The sequence below is a fragment of the Pinus tabuliformis genome, chromosome Q, assembly GCF_031772625.1.
Source record: "Pinus tabuliformis cultivar Carrire ecotype Pingquan chromosome Q, CPIR1, whole genome shotgun sequence".
Taxonomy (NCBI): Eukaryota; Viridiplantae; Streptophyta; class Pinopsida; order Pinales; family Pinaceae; genus Pinus; species Pinus tabuliformis.
This window is the reverse complement of record NC_142296.1, coordinates 575679265-575699615: the sequence shown is the minus strand read 5'-3', so window position 1 is coordinate 575699615 and position 20351 is coordinate 575679265. Positions and strand designations below refer to the sequence as shown.

Sequence of the window (20351 nt, the reverse complement as noted above, 5' to 3'; positions counted from 1 at the left end):
GTTTCCCTCCAATATTACATTTATGGGCAACAAAATAAATATAACAGGATCCAACTCTGTTTCAAATTCCAAGATGAGAGAATTACATGACGGAAATATTTAAGATGATAGGATCTGCACATTCAGACTCCAGCGGAGTGCATTGAATGTTTGACTGTCCTCCCTCCCAATAACCCGAACAATAGTGATTTATTGGTCACCCGACGGGTGAAAAGCGGAAAAGCTAACCAAGTTTGGGTCTGTGTCCCAGCTGGATTGGACGAGAAGACGTCGAACCAGATCAAGCGCAGGTAGTTTTAATTGACAGTATTAGTATTCATATACAGATTACAATTAAAAGTTTTGCAGATTTCAGAAGATCTTGGAAATTTGATGGACATGAGATGAATTCATTCATTTCTATCAAATTTCTAAAATATCCCTAAATCTGAAATAAGGTTAGGCTTCAGGTGAATAGCATCAATTCATATTTTAATCAAAATTAACCAGAAGTCTGTATGGTTGATTGCAGATTCCAAAATATTCTAAAAATTTGATTTGATAGATATAGTTAAATTAACTGTGTTTAAAATCAATAACAGTAAATGTTTTCGAAATATGTACTCACTGATCGATCCATATGGAGTTAAAGATTTATAGTTGAAGCCGAAAACTTGGGTTACATTATCAAAGTTTGGATGCTATGCAACTAATGTCTAGTCGGTGTAGTTTATTTTGTAATTGAAATTTGTCACTGTGATATTCACTCTCCAGTACTCTTTGTAATTCAACTTCACATGCCAGTGTACTTTGATCGGGCACATATGACGGGTGCACCGTAGAAGTGGTGGCTATAAGGTGTTTGTGGCAGAATTTCTCCCCGACAACTTATGAACTGGTGAATCGATACTGCATCAAATTAACAACACAGTTTAGAAACTGATGCATCTAGATTTGGTAGAAGATCAGGGTTTTTTTGCCGAATTTAATTTGATTGAAGATTTTAAGAATATTTTGAACTCTTATTAACAGTAACCTAATAACATATTTATTGGATTTTAAAATATTTTACCAATCTGCCATAAAGATAGAAATGACTTCGTATTGTTGAAAATATTTTGGAATGTAATGAACCAGAAAGAAAAAAGAAGTTGCTGCTATCGGTCAGATTTTAAAATATTTCACAAATCTGCAAATTTAAAATTAATTGAATGAATTTGCAAGGGAATAAGAATCATACTCAATACAAGCAGGTTGAATTATGTTGTTCTGGCAAGCGCATGCGCAAGTAGGGCATGGTGTTATAGTATCATTATAGAATGATGATAAGGAGACACAGCATGTTGAAATTTTCTGAGTCAGGAACTGTGAATATGTGCATGTTACATTCCATGTCACTACACAAGGACAAGGGAAATTGAAATATAAGACTTAGCTAGATCAGAGTGAAACACATAACATTCACAAATATATAAATTATGAGGGATTATAATAGTGTATTACTCAAAACTTGAGTGGTTCTGCGGCGATCTGGACTAAAGAACAGGTTGGGTTTAACAATCTTAGTAGGGCCACAAGTATAACCCGGTCTTGGAGCCTTCAAAGTGAAATTCTTTGGCAATTTGACAGTTTTGTTAGTGGTCCCTGAATTTCCCACACTAACTTGGAAGGATGCGATGGAATTTGGAGGATCCTGAGCCCAAGATGCCAATGCTCCACCTTTGCAGCAATTAGTAAATTGTTGATTGTAAGGCACACCTAGTAAGAGATCAACAACGGTGGGGTCCTTCTTGCAACAGTGTGGAACACCTGCTTTCCATTTGGAGCAATATCCTTGCTCTATTGTCTGGCCACCAACCACAGCCCAGATGACCTCCTTTTTTTCCCAGTGCCAACCCAAAGTCCATCCTGGGGAGCTTGGTATATGGCGGTACTGCTGAAAATTGTGCATGGTCATGGCCACCTACAGAGGGAAGCTCATTAGACTCAGCAAAGAGTAAAATAAGTTCTAGCATGAAGATTTTCAGGGAATTTTTAGTAAATTGTACCAATGTTTCTAGTGAATGCTTACTTAATTTCAGGGACATAAAGCTAATTAAAAATGAGTGAAGTATTTACTCAAAATATCAAACATACCATTCAATACAACACAATTTATCAGAAATTTTCATCAATATCAAAATAAACTCTACATGAGTTGAAGGTTTTCGAAATTTTTCATCATGTCAAGCTTTGAGAATTTAACTTGTAGGCTACAAGGAATGAAATTCAGAAAAGCTCAACATCTATTTTAGGAAAATGAGGAAAGGGAATTATAATTCAAGACCTATTTGATGAAAGGGCATTACTTGCAACATATCCATCTGCAATCCAAGACACAATATCCCATTTGATCGTTATGTTACTATTTGGATCCAGTGGATCATAAGCACCTGTAAAGCACACAATGTAGATAAATTTTAAGTTAATATTGTATTCATATCCTTGATAAATATGGAAAAGTTTAAGAATCGAAATTGATCTTAAAACTTAAAATTTTGCCAAATTTTATGGTAAAAATAAGTTTATATTATCAATCTTGGTGTGTTATAGAAAACAAACTGCAAAATTTAAACATGTAAAATGGAAATTAGCAAAATTTAACCCCTGAATTGAAACATCACTTGCAGGTGAAAACGCAATAGCGAAGATAGTTAATTCCAAGAAAAACCCAACTGCATTCCTAATCAGCATATGGCAATTCTACATGCAACTTCTTCCCTCTGAAGACTTTAACTCTCTTCTCTCCATGATGCCTTTGATATTATCAATTAGTGAATCAGGAAGAATCACTAGAGGAAGAGTTCAACAACCCTTCTGAGCAACTGCAGCTCCACAAATGCAATGGGAATGGGAATGGAGAAAACATTAGTTTATGATGAAGAACCAATAACTGAAGTGTATAAACCTGCAGGCCTGTAATGGTTGGTTTCTTCATTCTTCAAACAGAGTAGTGAAAGTGGAGAAGAACAGTGCTTGCCAAAAGCCAGGGAAGAGGAACAACAACAACAACTGGTAGACCAAAGAAACTATTAACTCTGAGGCCAAGAGTGACATAAAAGAATGGGAAAAAGTAGTAAAAATATCCAAAGAAACGATTAACTCTGAGGCCAAGAGTGACATAAAAGAATTGGAAAAAGCAGTAAAAATATCTTCAAGAGTGACATAAAAGAATGGGAAAAAGCAATAAAAACTCAACAGATATTTGGAAAAATAAGTCACACTTCAAATCAACGGTTGAAAGTGTCTCACTTGATCGAGTGGAGCAGGGTAAAAGTGTTGACGATTGTTGATGCATAGGAAGGCCTATCGGCCTAATAACTCGACAAAGCGTAAGAAATTGATAAATGAAAACAGAGCAGGCTAACTGGAAACATTGTAAGACATTGATCTGTAAAAGCAAGTACATGAGCCAGAGGTTTACTTTTTCATTTCAATCCAGAATAATAAAAACCATTTGCAAAATTGCTATGACAGAAAATAATTTTTGAACTGAATTGGACAGAAAAAACACATCTAAGGATGGCACATGCATTTTTCAGCAGATTTGCAGCAACCTCAGCTCAACCATATATTAACAGCCAAGTTGGACACTAAATTGGTGTCTGATCCCCCCTTGTTTGTGAGACAAGGGATCTCATCCACATAGCAATTTGACTGCTAAAGTCTACCATACATGTTAGGGAACCTATCTACTTTTTGTACATTGACGAATCAACCAAATATGAATCTGAATCTACTGAAAACTTCAAAATATGTATCATAAAAGTAGCCTAGGGTTTATTGTCCATTATCTGAAACTTCTTCAGAATCTCAATTGCTTACTTACCCGTGTTTGAGGACCAGCTCACCTCAACTCAGCCAAACCTCCAAGACCAAGAAATAACGCATGAGGTTGATGTCCTTCATGTCAACTTCACTTGCCAGTTTCTTATTGCACCATGGGATAGAGTTTTTTAAACTAACTGTTAGGACCAAGTAATCTACATACAACACAAATATAAGCATATCAAATTTATCATAATCAAACAAATAATAAAATTTAAGACCTGCAACAGTCTTAGTGATGCTCGTAAATCCTTAGTGATGCCCAGAATATATCTTGTCTTGTGAGAGAGATTGAATGTTGCTTTGTGGAGGAGGTCGAGTGCTCTGTAGATAGTGTTCTGCCTGTTCGAATGGGTGTCTCTTCACTGGGGTTGACTTGACTTGAAGGAAGTCCTACTTAACAAGTTTGGAGCCAAAAAATCAAATTTCAAAATTCAAAGTCTTCTCTTTTGAGCTTTGAAATATCTTTTCAAGGGCTAATCAATAATAATGACATGAAGAACATGTCTTACATTTTCACTACATATTTCAAGGGCTAAAATATAAATTATGAAGACCGACCATAGCTACAAAATTCAACAGGTAGAAGGTGTGAAATCACCTTCAGAGGGATACTAAGTCATCATCATCCTCAATCATCTCTTCATGAAGAAGGTACAATGTTAGCTTGAGAGTGCCTGTCATCTCCTGGGCATAACTAATCTCCAAGCAACGTCCTAGCCTAGATCACCAACATCCAAGCTCTTGAGGTTGAGGGAGGGTCTCATCAACTATGCCAAGTCACCTCCAAGGTCAACGTCCCTCAAAAGGTGCCCAACTTCCTTTGTCAAAATTCTCTATGTCATCGTCAAAATGGTTGGACATCATCTATGAAGAGTTGGAGAAGTATCATATCATCCCTTAAGGGATCTTGGCTGTGCTTGGAAGAATCATCTAACACATACTCAAAGAATCAAGTGAGATCAACATCATTGGTTCAAGAACCATAAATGCATCATGGTGGACCATACTCAATGTCAAAGCCATCAAAGTACTTCACACAAATATCATATTTAAATGTCTTACTAGCTTATGATTGTGCACAATTTCCTATACTTAGGTATGAGAGGGTTATTACATGACCCTATTAGATGTTTCATACCCTAAAGGGAGGAATAGTTCCTAAGTCGACCCTTTTAAATGATAGGTAGAAGTGCTAGGTGTTATGGGTTGGGGTTTACTTCATGAAAGGTGTCACACTTCACACAAACATCATATTTAAATGTCTTACTAGCTTATGATCATGCACAATTTACCATACTTAGGTATGGGAGGGTTATCACATGACCCTATTAGATGTTTCAAACTCTAAAGGGAGGAATAGTTTCTAAGTCAACCCTTTTAAATGATAGGTAGAAGTGCTAGGCATTATGGCTTGGGGTTTACTATATGAAAGGTGTCATAGTCTTACACTAGGTTATGTGAAATTCATTGTCCATGAGTGCCTTTGTAGAGGGAGCGCTTAGTTGCTTAATGTGCCCTCCCTTGCCTTTTTTTTCCAAGCCCCATATTTGCCTTTTTATTCATTTAACATGGCTTGCTTAATAAGCTTCATTGATTTATAGAGTAATAGTGATAATATAATCCTCCGCTAATGATGAGTAGTTTATCGCTTCATAGGGGCTGGGATGTTCTTTGAGAGTTCCTTGATAGGCGTTGTTGTTTCTATTTCTTGAAGGCAGTTTATTGGTTGGAGACTGCGCCAAGCAACTCAATCTGCTTTAGGTTGAAGCTGGCCCTTGAACCAGAGGGGGCTTCCTCAATGTTACGAGGCTTTTTGCTGTTCCCCATCACTGAACAGCAGCCTATCAAGCATAATGGTCAGATTTAGGGGTTTTTGGAAGAGTGGTTGCTAATGAGTCACAAATCCCTACTTAACAAATAAACCCTCCCTTTAAGAGACCCATTCAAAGTGCCAGCATCCAACTATGACAGACTAATCAACAACTTGAAGGCCTGGGTAGAAGACTTTAGAGACTATCAGCTAACATTTATGCTCTATCCGAACACTTATATCAACAGATAAGATTGAAAAGCGTGAGAAGATCCTTCATTAACTCAACAAAATATAAATTTCAATTGTGCAATAACAATAATCTAGAGATGCAGAGGAGATCAAAATTAACAATATGTTTACTTAATCTGCCCAGAATTGAACATAACCTTGTTGGGGATGTCAGAGAAGCCGAATCTCAACCTAACCCTTCCCAATAATTGATACAATTGCAAAATATATGATGAAAAGAATATGTGACACAGGAAAGCACGTACACATGAAACAAAATCTGGCAGAAGCAAAAACCAGAGATCTTTAATTAAAAACTCTGAAATATCAGGCTGTTACAATATACAAGAGTTTGGGTTCCCAAAAGCCAACCCTTTTACAATAAAAAAGAAAGAATATATAGCAAAGCATAATCTTGAAGCAGTTATAATCTTCAGGAATAAAAATTTAACGATATGCTAAAAATCAGTGTTATAATATCGGCGAAATATCGCAAATATCGCGATATTTTCAGTCAAACGATATTTCGGCAGGTAAATATTGCGATATTTTCACATTTGAAAATATCACGATATTTTGAAAATCTTTGGCTAAATGTCGGCTAAATATTGCCATATTTTGAAAATATTGGCTAAATATCGCCATGTTTTGAAAATATCGGCTAAATATCGCCATGTTTTGAAAATATCGGCTAATGTTTAAAAATATGAAAAAAATGATTTTTTATGTTTGCCGATATTTTCGCCGATATTGCCGATAAGATGTTTTAAGGACCCTCAACGATATTTTGCCAATATCGATATTTTCAACACTGCTAAAAATAAAAAATACTTCTGATTTGTTCCAGGAAGGTGTAAAGAATTGAGAACTGAATGCCTTCAAATCTGGACCAAATTCACATCTGCTGCATAATATACCAACTGTATCCTTTGAATGCTCTTAATGCTGCCTGAATATTCTCATGTAATCTCTGAAAATTTGGAAATGTCCTCAAATAGCGAAATGACTCTATGACTGATAATCTTTAATCACTGGAAATTTGGAATTATGCTGATGCTGTTCCTCCAAATCTGGAACTGATTCACTTGACTGCTGATCCTCTGCCTTTTAAAACTGAAACTGTTTAAATTTTTCCTTGAAACTTTATCAACTTAATAAGGCAATCTCTGCCACCTATGTTAGACAACTCTCATTTACAAAACTTCCACCATCAGTCAGGGATTTGGATTTCTCTAGTACTGGCAGAACATCTTTTTCCAAGTCTGATATGTCCATGCGCTACAACTCTGCACATTTCAATCCTAACATTGCTAATTAATAATTATAATGCCTCCTTAAGAGGCCAATCTCCAGCATTACTGTCCAGAATTTGTTGAAATCAGTCATTTTCAATTACTCTTTCAACTGCATGTGTCAGAGTGATGGGTGGTTTTGCTATCTGCAATTGTAGAAATAATATTCCCAGAGCATAGAAATCAGACATGGGTACACAGATACCAGTCCTTTAGTTTTCTGGATCAATATAACAAAATGTACCTGCAGGGATGGTGTCTTTGTATTCTGTTACCCTGGTTGTAGTGTTTGTAGGCACAAGCCTAGCAAGACTCACATCACCAATCTTGCTAATAAATTGTGGTCAAGCAAGATATTAGCAGGCTTCAAGTCATGATGAACAATCGACTTTGGCTTGGCACTATGATGAAAAATCCTGTAAATGCCACTTCCCAAGCAACACTGAAGCATGAAAACCATGCAAAGGGAGTACTGTTGCCTTTGCAGTATAGACAATCTTCTAGGCTATCATTTGCCATATATTCATAGACCCAACACCCATGCTTAGGACAAGCTCCAAGCAAAAGTAGCAAAAGTTGAAATTGCTGTTGTATTTCTTGAGCTGCTGCACTTCTAAGAACTTTGATGGCCACTGTGGTATGTTGCAAACTTCCCTTGTGGACTGCAACAACCTCCCTCTCCTATCTTGAATGATTCAGATGAAAAATTTGTGGCAAATTAAATTTCTTCTATTGAGTATATTTTGTATCCTTGATGAGTAGATGCATGTGCTTCCTATGCTTTCCTTCTCCCTTCTGTCCTTTGGAGAGCTAGTTCATTGGATTTGATCTTTTTTTATTTAGTGATTCTTCCTGGGCTACAGCAAACATACTTAGAGTATGCTTGTGTTCAAGCCTTAACCTTCTAGCTCAATCATAATGTTTTTCTAGATCTGTGACAAAGGTTCATTCACTTTCTCTAATGTAGATGCTATTTCATAATCACATGAGACGTTGTCATTTTCATGACCACCTCTCATGCTGTTAGAGAAAACAGTTGTCTTGAGAGAGCTCAAATTGTTTCTATATGAACTGCAACTGGAATGATCTCTAAAATATTCTAAACTGCCAGTTTCGAACGTTGTAGATGAAGCTGGGTGAACTGAAGCCAACATGCCTTGTGATATTTTATATACAACACAAATACTTGGGGCATTTTCCTTAATAGTTGTTGTTACATCAATGCCCTTGAATCAATGAAGTAAACAATGAAACCAATCTTCTTAAGCTTCTCCACCTCAATAATGTTTTGGCCAACAAAACATCAACGTCAACATCTCTAAGATGAGGGCAACATCTCTAAGATGAGGGAAGCATGACAAATGCATTTTCCTTATTTTCGCTCAGAGTTGTTGTCTCTGTATCAAAACTGGGCTCTAAAAGATGCCCATACCCAATCTGCAACTTGACCTTGCACACATTGAATCTACGGCCAAATCAATACTTTATAAGGCATCTAAGATTGATTTCTATTTTTCGTAAATAAATCTGAATACCCTTTCATGCTGTATATACAAGATCTGTGTGATAAAGCTGTGGTAGCTGAATAGATGCGGTGGATCTGGATTGGGGCACTCTACATATTTTAACCCCTTCTCTATTGACATTACAAGTTTATACGTGTGCGATTTTCCTCACCTGTCTAGCTTTATTGGCCACAATATTCTTGGCATGATTTATGTCTTCCTTTGAGTGCTACAGGTCCAGAACAGTGGAAATTGAGGCACCTCTTAACCAATATTATAGGCCTGTATCTTTTGAGACCTAATGATTCAACACCAAAAACTATTCCATAGTAAACCTGCTTTCACAATCTTCGATCCAGAACTGGTGTGATTTACACATGAATTGGAGTTTAGCTACAATGTGCTCAAAGCAGTTTCTTTTTGGCATCATATTTATCCAGATTCTAATCTATCGCCAGGAAATTCATCCAAATTATTGACTATCACCCAAAGAATCAGCGATGTCAATCAAAACAATCACGAGATTGTCGTGGAGTTAGCTTCCTCAGTAGTAATAGCACCATAATCTTTTCTTCATGAAAGGTGTGCGTAAGCTTCCGCAAATAATAATGCAGCAACTATGAATGCAAGAATGCTCGCATTCAGGGTTCAGAATCTGAAGCTAGATAAGGTTTCATATTAACATGAAGAATAACAGGTAAAGGATATGCCATTGTTTTTCCAGAGCCTGTATCAACAATACTAATCAAATTTCGTTCTTTGAAAGCCATGGGCTGCAAATACTGTTCCATTGTAAGGATATCAACACCCATAGCACATGTGTCATTCATTGTTTGCTTTATCTCTTTACCAGATTCTTCAAGACCCAACATTATGAAAGATTTGGTCACCATTTCTCCCTTGAATCCCTTCACATGCTTCAATATAAGTAAGCTCTGGTCATACCCTCATCAACATATCTACATTGATGAATTTGAGCAACAATGGACCTCCAACCTTACGGTTGTCAAAATATTGATTTCGGATTAGCTAAACACTTGCACACCTTTCAGGATCACGATGAATAAGTTGGGCTATTTCTGGTTGACCACATGGATTTACAGCTTCCTGTCCTCCTTGATTTGTAACAGCTGTATGTTGAAACCAGAAGATGTTAGTGGAGGGGAGTACTGGCTGTAAGTGGTTTTTATGAAGGGGCCTCTGCTATTTACCATGTAGTGCTGTTTACTAAATACTAATCAGTACAGATAGGTGTCCATGAGGTATGTATAATAATTTTCTTTTAAAGGGTCCATCATAAGATGTAGTAGGGTTGAATTTATGGGTTTATATTTTAAGAAATACCCTAGTATTTAGAAACCTTAATCTTAAGTATTTGTTCCCTATGATTTGATTTCTAGGGCATGGGATAAACTCTAGAATGACATAAAGGGAAAAGAGTATGATCTAAGGTTTGAATTTAAGAAACCCTAAAAAGGCCTCTTGATTACATAAAAACCTTAGAAAAGTAACTTGACATCATGTTTTGGAATAATATATTGCTTGGGTTACTTGTTAAAATAGTATTGTATGTACAAGAAGAAAAAAACGGATGGGCTGATCCATTTGAAGGCATGGTGTAGCTCTTCATAACACCTAATAAATCATGGAATCGTTGTGCAAAAACTTTATTAAATATATTCCCTAGATTTCTCAACAAATAACATAATCAAACTCACACAAATAAAGGGTTGAATCTTACATTTTGCATAACATTAGATGTATGTGGGGGCATTAATGATCCCTGCATGCCAACATTGGTTGTATTGAGGGGCATAAATGAATCCTGCATGCCAACAAAATGCACGCTTAGTAAAAACACAAATATTAATAAATATATATAGTGAAATAAGTTAACTAAATGCACAATAATATTGATCAAGTTTTACCACTATCATTACCTTAGATGTATTATAAAGTGTTATAGGGGTTGGAATGACTTTAGCAATTTTCTGCATTCCACAAACATAAATTAGCATAACATAATAAGGAATATAAGATAATTGAACATATAAAAGATAATATTCAAGCTTATCTCATGCATCATCGTAGCAGCGTCTTGCCCTCGTGCATTTGTTAACATTTCCATAAAAGTAGTGATGTCATTGAATCCCCCATAGTAGCATCGGTAACACCCATGGGTACATTCTTAAGAAAACACATAATAACATAAAAATAAGAAAACCTTGATAAAAAAACCGATAAGAAAATAGAATCGGTAACACCAAATATATATGTCTTCCAAGTAAAACCTTAAACATTCAAATTACTTGATGTTCATTACAATTAAAAACTCAATACTTAACTTGTAAAGAAAAATTATATTGCAATGAATCCTTATAACCATCTTAAAGTAAACATAGTGATCGAAAAATGTCATCCTCACAAGTAAAACATTAAACATTAAAATTACTTAATGTTCATTACAATTAAAAACTCATATGTCTAACTTGTAAAGAAAAATTATATTGTAGTGAATCCTTAAAACTATCTTAAAGTATACATAGTGATCATAAAATGTCATTCTTGGATGAAATCTCCTCATATAATGGCATATATACCCCATCATTAATAGACCCTAAATCCACAAATAAATTAATACCATCATTTTCATAGTGTTCATCACCTTCAACTACAGGTAAATTAAAATCAATGAATTCATCATCTTCATGGACTTGATGCCCATGCGATTGCTCATGTCCTTCAGAAACTTCAATAAACTCGTCTTGGTCTTCATCTTGGTGATATGCATCATTGACAATAAATTCTTCATCATCTCCATCTTGGCCATCTATGTCTTTAGGGGGAACTTCTGCATCTTCAAGTAAATCATGGTCCTCTACATCTTGAACAAATGTTACTCTTTGTCCTCTTGGATCATAATCAATCACAAATGACCAACCAGGTTGTTCTAAATTTGGAATGAGAAAATTTTGGTCACGTTGACTTGGAAACACATAAGGTTCAGACATGGCTTCCAACCTAGATGTATTGATCATGTGGAATCCATTATCATGGAGCAAGATAGTTTTTTCTTCTCCCACTTCAATAAGCTTGTACCATTCAACACGAAAAATAACTTTCTTGAAAGACATAAAATCAAGCTCGATAATGTCCTCCAACACTCCATAGTAGCGAAGTGTTCTTGTGATTGGTTGTCTATCATTTGCATGTGAATGACATTCCACCTCAAATGATGCTGAAAATCCACAATCATAAGTTTTTCTCTTTTCATCACGAAAATGATGACCAAAATTCCACATTCCTTTGTAATATCTTACCTAAATTCATATAAATATCAACTAATTAGATTCAAGGATATGAAATCTAACAAAAAATTTATTAAATATATGCAATATATTAATATATATCACCTCCCCATTTATGGATCCTTTAATGAAATTCAGTTGTTGTTGTGTTACTCTATTATTCCCTTTTGTTGCCTCGTGTTCAATATTGGCCTTTAGCCAATTCCATGAGCATCTCTCTGGCCACTTTCTTTTATGGCTTGCAGGCAATCCTCGAGTAGTGTTTTCACCATGTCTATTATATATATCGGCCCATGCATTTTCATCTTCTAATTTCTTTTTTTCAGCGTACTTCTCCATCCATTCCAACATAAAGTCAGAATTGTATGCAACATACAAATGTAATGCCTCCCACTCCTTCGCATCTACAATGAATTTTTTTTTTCGTTCAATGAATTAATAATTATTTAAAGCCATGTAATATAAAAATTAAGACACAAATAACTCCTAACATTTTTTTATACCTTTTATCCTATTTGAAGTCCCTTCTCCCTCTAATTTGACTCCTTCAAATGATTGAGATTGGTTATAATTCCATAATCGCAGAGCTTCAAGATGCAATTGAGGTAAGTACTCACTCAAATGAACCATGGCCTGGAAAACCATGTACCCCTCAACTATGGACCCTTTTGGTCGAGCCGTTTGCCTCACAAATTGTTTCAAGACCTTCATATATCTCTCCATGAGCCACATTGTTCGAATATGAATAGGACCACACTGTTCAATCTCTTCTACTAGGTGTACAAGGTAGTGCTCTTGAGAATTAAAGAAGCTTGGAGGGAAGGAAATTTGAATATCACACATCAAAAGTGAAACATTCCTCTTCCAATACTTCAAGTCATCCAGATGTATCTCTTTAGATGATACCCACCTACAAGTATTACAATAAAGACTTGTTATTTCTTGTAAACTAAAAGTAGAAAATCATATAAAGGCATAACCAATGTTGCACTTCAAATGATAAGAGTAATGGAAGAGTATGCGTGATGGATTGAAAAATACCTCAGATATTTACATAATTTGTAAATAGTTAAAGTGACATTGTGGTCAAAAGTACTTTGTATTGCTGCAGGCAACACATACTGCATGACCATTAACAAATAACCATGTTCAAATATGCATGAACTAATTTCTTCACTATACTAGCATGTCTATTAACAAATAACCATGTTCAAATATGCATGAACTGATATTATCACTAGGATATACAATTTTATAATTAAGTTTCCAACAAATATAACATGTGACAACATTACCTTTATCCAATTGTGCCAATCATGTGTTTTTAGGCCTGAGAACTCTGATCCATCTCTTGTGAATAAGTTTTTTAATGTCGTACCAAAGCCAGAAGGAAATCTTATGCTTTTCATAGTAGAAATGATGTTTTCTTTCTCATTTGATGTAAATGTCCATGGAGCATGAACATATGAGTTGTCTTCGTGCAACCACATGTTCGGCATGATATTGGCAACTCAAAGGTTCTTTCTTAACTTTATTTGTGCTTCAATGTTATTTCCATTTAGATGTTTCCACAAGCACTCTGCCACACATTTCCCAATGTGCATAGTATCAAATAGGTGGGCTATTGGCAAGCTCTCATAATATTCTAATTTGTAGAAAATAGAGAGTCTTTTCATTCCTAGGGGAAAGCTTGTCCCTTCTTTTTTGTCATGCATCGCTTTCCACCTAGTAGGGTTCATCTTTATTGGCTTCCTCATTTCCACTTCCTTTCCATTGAACATATGCTTATCACGCACTCGATAGCGATGATTTTGTGGTAAGAATTGTCGATACTCATCATAGACAGTTTTATTGAGATCCCTTGACTGCCTATGCAACAATTTTGGCCCACATGATGGACAACCATGTTTCCCCTTTGTTTGTATTCCTAAAATAAGATTGGAACCCATATTTAGTAAATGCTAAAATGAACGTAATAATTATAAATGTAATTTATATTATATTACCACAACAAATAGAGAGCCCTGGGGCATCATGAATTGTCCGGATAAGAATCGCATGAAATAGGAAGTTTCTATCATTGATAGGTCTTGATACATCAAACATATTTACACCATCCCATAATTCATGAATCTCATCAATGAGGGGCTCCATGTATACATCCATATCCTTTACTTGATATTTCCCTAAGTGAACAAAGAGTTATTTATTAGGATTAACTGAATTGAAATATTTTTATATAATCTTCAAGAAAACATTGAATTCACATATTCTAGTACCTGGTATGATAAGAGTTAACATTGCATGTTCCTTTTTCATTGCCATCCAAGGGGGGAGATTGTTGTTTATAATTAAAACTGGCCAAACAGAATATGTTTTTCTAAGATCTCCAAAAGGATTTATGCCATCCATTGCTAGAGAAATTCTTGCATTCCTTAGCTCATTTCTTAAATGTGGCCATTTTACCTCAATATCTTTCCAATATTTACTATCCGCAACCATACACATGACACCATCTTGGCTCCTCCCTTGTGCATGATGATCCATATATTTTTCCAACTCCTTGCATTTGAACATTCTCTCAAACCTTGGCTTTAGTGGAATGTGTCGTAATACTTTATAAGGAGCCTTCTTGGATAATTGATCTTGATGATACCTATTTGTGTGACACTTTGGGCATTATTGTAAATTTTCATTATTTTCATAGTACAATATATGGTCATTTGGACATGCATCATATGTCTTGTACTCCATTCCAATGTCTTTCATTATTGAAGATACTTCTCTATGAGAATGAGGCAACTTATTGTCCTTTGGAAGTATTTTGTTTGCCAAAAGTCTGCATAATGCAACAAATGATTTTTATAAGTATACACAATATTCAAAACTTTTAAGACATCTAGAGAATTAATTTATAGGAATATCAATCCAACCTTAATATATCAGTAAAGCATGTGTTTGTCTGTCCATGTATAACCTTCAAGTTCAACAACAACATAAGTGTCGCCAATATAGAAGATTCAACATTTGCATAAAGAGGTGTCCTAGCCAAAATAGCTAGGGGTGAATCAACAACTTCTTCAAAAGATGTGTAGAAGTCTTGGATAAAGTCATTGACACCAGCCTCATTTATGTGCGAAGTGGCTTCTTCCATAAATGTGTCTTGTCCTTCATCTTGAGAGTCGTTATTATCAATATCATCCATTGGTTCTTCACGAATATTGGGAACTGGAAGCGGCTTTTCATAAATAAAAAAATCAAATGAAATGATCAATAATAATGTATTAAATAATGTGCATATTTATTTATTATAAGAATAACAATTTGTTAATTATAATGTACCTCTTCTATATAAACTCCATGTTCCAATCTATGGATACCAACAAGCCTTTGCTTCTTTAGTTTCCTATTTTGGCACATTTTGCAACTGCAATATATCATTTCATTGAAGTATTCATCTGTACCTAGAGTAGGTCTTGTTTCCCATTCATCTGAATATTCAGATGACGATGTGCTATTTCCCTGAATGCACCATGTTTTTTAAACAATAAGACTGCAATTTTTAACTTGGGTATTACTTATTTTTCAAGAGAACATGACCAATGAATAAACCTAGGGAGTGAATCTATGAATATGTAGTTTTTCAGTGTATTTTTTGGCTCTTTGATCACTTGATTGTTTGTACTTTTGTTTTTTTGTTGTTTCAAGGTAGTGTTTAGTGCTTCTGTAGGAATTAGATATGAAAAAAATTGAGAACTAGGTTCAAAACCCTGAACAAAACTCTACCAATGTGTTGAGTGAGCATTGAAGATTTGTCCAACACTTTGAGGCAAGCTTATCAGAGTGTTCCAACAAGCATTTAACTAGTCACAAACAAACTTTTGAAGTATCATTTTAAAGTTATTTCTAAAAACAAATCCAACCTCTAACTAAATCAACAACATAAATAATACAAATACCAAAAGCAACATAAATACCTGGTCTTCCATTTTGTATAGAATAATGTAATAGAAATCTGCGAAGAAAAGTTTGTGGGCACTAGTTAGGATCATTACATAAATAAATGTTGAAATATATGACAAGTAGGATCTTTACCAATTGGATAATCCTTTGAAGACCCTTGAGGTTACAGAGGGATATAATATAGCTGTGGAAAAGAATGAAGTTGAATATGGAGCATGCCAGGAAAACATTTTTATTGTTGATGGCATAACTGATGCAAGTCCAATTAGAGAACAATTGTTTGATATGGAAAACAATGAAAAACATGAGTGATTCATTGACCCTACCAAAATTGAGGGAAACAATGGCCAGGAAGCTAGAGAGACCCAAAATTTCAAAGTTCGAGAAAATATACGAATTGTGGTGAGAAAGCAGGAACCTTCCCATTTTGATACTCCGTTGAGGATCCCTGAGGTTACAGAGGGATACAATATATCTCCTTGTTTAAGCACCTGATTTGGCCAAGACTCCAGTATTCCATCCAAAAGTTCAGGAACTTAGAAAAAGTTACAATATATCCTCTTGTTTAAGTATGAATGAATCTCTTCTAGAAGACAAGGATGTGTGCAATCAACAACTTTCCTTGGATAATCCATTGAAGAGGCTTGAACATGCCGAGGGACCAGAATATGATACCCTAGTGAAAAATCTTGAGCTTATAGAAATTGATGTGACATCAAAGACTAAATATTTGTCACTGCATGTCCCACTTGGAGACCATGTGTGTGTCATCGAGAAGGATGCTACGGTTTTGGATGGGACAGATCATTCTGAAAGTATTCTCCTCACATAAAATCCTGTAGAATATGGAGAGGTAGTTGAGTGTTATACTATTTTGAATGATATGAATGTTCATAGTAAAGGGGATTCAAGAAGAACCAAACTTGTAGACAGAATACTGACTTTGAGCAATAGATTACAAAATTTGCAATTGGACTTACAAGGACCATTCCCTATATTGTTGATAAAGAAAATTTCCATATTATATGTGATTTTATCTTGCTGGTAAAAGCAAGTTGTGTGTGATATGGACCTATTTCATGCTAAAGAATTAGAGTCTAGTGCCAAACACATGATCACATATCCAAGCAAAAGATCATCCCAGTGCATCTCCTAGAATGGTAGATATCAAGTGACACAATGTGGCCATTTATTGCACAGAAGTTGAATTATATAGCAATGAGCCAATGGGGAGTGCATTTTCATAAAAGGATGACCTCATTTCTCAAAACACACCCAAAGGAACTAGGATTGTTACAATGTTGTATGTTGGGTTAGGGTGCAACACTATCATGTTATAAGACACAATTGCATATAAAAGGTTATACTCCATTATTAATTTAAATTGTGATGCTAATTTACAACTAATTATTGAATTTTTTGCATTACAACACTAAAAGGAAAATATAATTGAGTGAAAAAAGTGGAACCAACATCAAAAGAAAAACCCAATATGGTATGATGTCCTCTTGAACAAACCAACCATGTCAAATATGAGGAATATCAAGAGAGGATGAATGTAGAAAACCCCCTAAATCTTGTAGAAATGATGAGGATCCTAAAGTAGAAACACTCCTAAATGTTGCAGAAATAGTGAGGATCCTAAAAGAAATATTCTAAAGCTACATGATAGATAATGAAAGGATAATCCAAGAGAGAGAAAGACCGTTAGAATTGAATGCATTGTTGCTAGAAAATCTATCTGAAATTCAGAGGCAATTGCTACAAAGACCTAATGATACCAATGATTAATTTCAAAGATAAAGATTCGTTGAGAGGTTAAAAAACACATATTATCTACAAATAAAATGAGGAAAATCACCTCCATAAAAATACACCATGCTAAAATGATAGATACATCTAGTAACAAATCATTATTTGATTCATCTAAGGTTGGGATAGTCAATTCATATGAGCTTCTTGGAAATGGTACCAAGATGAGTTTCTTAGCCAAGATAAAACTATAATAGAAAGATATAAGTGTGAAAAAATACTAGATAGTTACTTGCAAAACAAGAAACAAGAGATAATAAAACCACTAAGAAATTAACTAATGAACGAGAGAGACAATTCAAATTTCTAATAAAATCTAATAATATGTTATTGATGAACATGAATGCAATATATAGACTCTGCTAGAGACCAATTAATTCAACTTAGGTTGGGGTTCCATGTTCATGCACTAATATAATTCAAAGGTACTTTCCCTAGTTGGAAAACACGTTAAATTATACTCACAAACCCAAATATACCCTGAAAATAATCCCAATGCCTACATCTATACCATGAAAATAATCCCAATTCCTACAGCTATACCAATGAATACAGCTACGTAAGGAAAATAATACCAATGCCAACATCTTTGCAAGGGAAATACATCAAATTGAAAGGAAAATACCTATGGAAAATAAAGCCTTCGGTGTCTTCCTTGAAACTTCTAGCTCAGCTTCGAGTTCCTTTGCAAAATAACAGTGAAATCCCCAGCATATAAAAACTAAAACAATTTATCGCCAAAAAGATTTTCGGCCTCTACACCAAAAAAGTTTCGGTGGTTTCCGCTGTCTTGTTTCCATTTTAAGATGGCCTAGCCCGCTGTTTCTTGTTGTTTCCTGCCCATGTCTCCCACTTTTCATAAGAATGAGGGTCTTAATATCTATCTCTAACCACCCATGAATAAATGAGTATGTACTCTGCTGCCGTTGGGCCTCATGCCCCTAATTCCCATCACAGATACCCTAGTCTCGAGGCTTTCAAACATTGATGTTTGTCTCTCCATTTTCTCGACAAACCCTCCATTGCAATGGGGCAAATGAGGAGGAAGGTTTGGTTGTAGAAGAAAAGGTGTTGGTTCATTGCAGTGTGGAGGAAGGTTTGGTTGATGAAGATGCAGCACCATTTTCCAGTGGATTCGTAATGGAAAGTCATGGCAGGAATCAGGCAGGGAATGGAGTAGTTCCACCAGGCCCACTGCTGGATTCTATTCCATCAATTCCTCCCAAAAGCCCAATTTCTCGTGCCGTCTGGAGAATCCCTCTGGAACAAATCAAGGCGATTCTCTAGCCATCTCTTAGCACAACAGAAACAAAGTGACATTGGTGTGGCACTGTCACCATCTTCATGAATCTGCAAACATTTCTCAATATTTTTCGTTCCTCTGTTCCTTGCAGAAACCCTCTTTGTTCCTTGAAACCCTCTATGTTCATGTATATACTTTTGAATACAAATTGGCAAAACCAAAGTAATTAAGGTATCAAACCAATGAGTCATGAGTGATCTTGCAAAGCCATGGTGAATATGGTGCACGTTGGGCAGCACGTTGAGATCGATACAGCTGGCACGTTGGGTAAAAGTGGAGGAACAGGGCAGAGTGAAAGAACTAGTAAATGTGGGGCGGACTGAAAATCTATCAGGTTGTGGGTTCCAATCCCGGGGGCCTCTCTGAAAATACCAAGATGCATGATGGGCGAGCAGATGAGAGTTCTGAGAAGAGGAAGGGGTGTAGAAGGAATCTCTGTCGTATTTATCAGGAAGATTGACATGCGCGTCGGGGCCGTATAATCTCCAAGCGACCACGTCATAAGCCATGGCTGCTTCTTGTGCTGTAGCGAAGGAGCCGAGCCAGAGCCTGGTTCGTTTCTTGGGTTCCCATATTTCGGCCACCCATTTGCCCCACGTCCGCTGCCTCACGCCCCTGTACTCGCAGGTCACATTCTCAGGACCTCCCTTGCCTCTGGTAGGTCCTTTTTTCCAGACCTTGGTGCCCACCTTGGTGCCCCTTCTCATGTCAAATCTTCTGTCAGGGCTCGTCCTCTTCTCCATCACTACGACCCGATCAAATATCCACAGTTTGTAACTTTTCCACAAAAAATGTCACAAAAAAACTCAACTGTTTTTTCAAAAACAAAAGCACTTTCCTGCTCCGGTTATTGAGGAATCCAGGAGGTAATAATCTAGTTATATATAGACAACATTACCAGAGGCTCCCAGGATACAGCCATGTCATAACTCGAATAAAATCTTAGAAGCAGACTACGTCTTGTTAGGCCTCTTCTTATCCTTGAGAGACTCATAAAGCTGAAGTGGGCATTACAGGCCCTTGAAATTGATCCATTTCACTAGTCATATATTAATGCCCATTATTTATTTGTAACTGGCCATTCCCGTTCCTTAATGTTAATGTTATGATTTATGCATGAGCCTTTCCATTCCTTGGATTTGAATTCACATTTTGGTGTCATCTTGGAAGTGACATAATCCAGGGTTTATGATTTATGCGTGAACCTTTCCAAGCTACACTTAAATACACAAGTGAGGTACCTTAATATATTAAGGTGTACAATAATAAAGAAATGGA

The 20351-nt window shown here is 35.8% G+C and overlaps 1 long non-coding RNA gene and 2 pseudogenes across 1 annotated transcript; 1 reads left to right on the top strand and 2 right to left on the bottom strand.

The window, feature by feature from the left end:
* Nucleotides 1-20351, top strand: part of LOC149220748 (tropinone reductase-like 1) — a 240856-nt pseudogene that overhangs the window by 130562 nt on the left and 89943 nt on the right.
* On the bottom strand, nucleotides 525-1942 carry LOC149220750 (protein COBRA pseudogene; annotated as a pseudogene).
* LOC149220749 (uncharacterized) lies at nucleotides 10379-18983 on the bottom strand. The gene is made up of 3 exons (XR_016248772.1): nucleotides 18396-18983; nucleotides 10628-10874; nucleotides 10379-10512 (listed from the first exon to the last, which is right to left on the bottom strand). It is a non-coding gene; the product is annotated as an uncharacterized LOC149220749 (long non-coding RNA).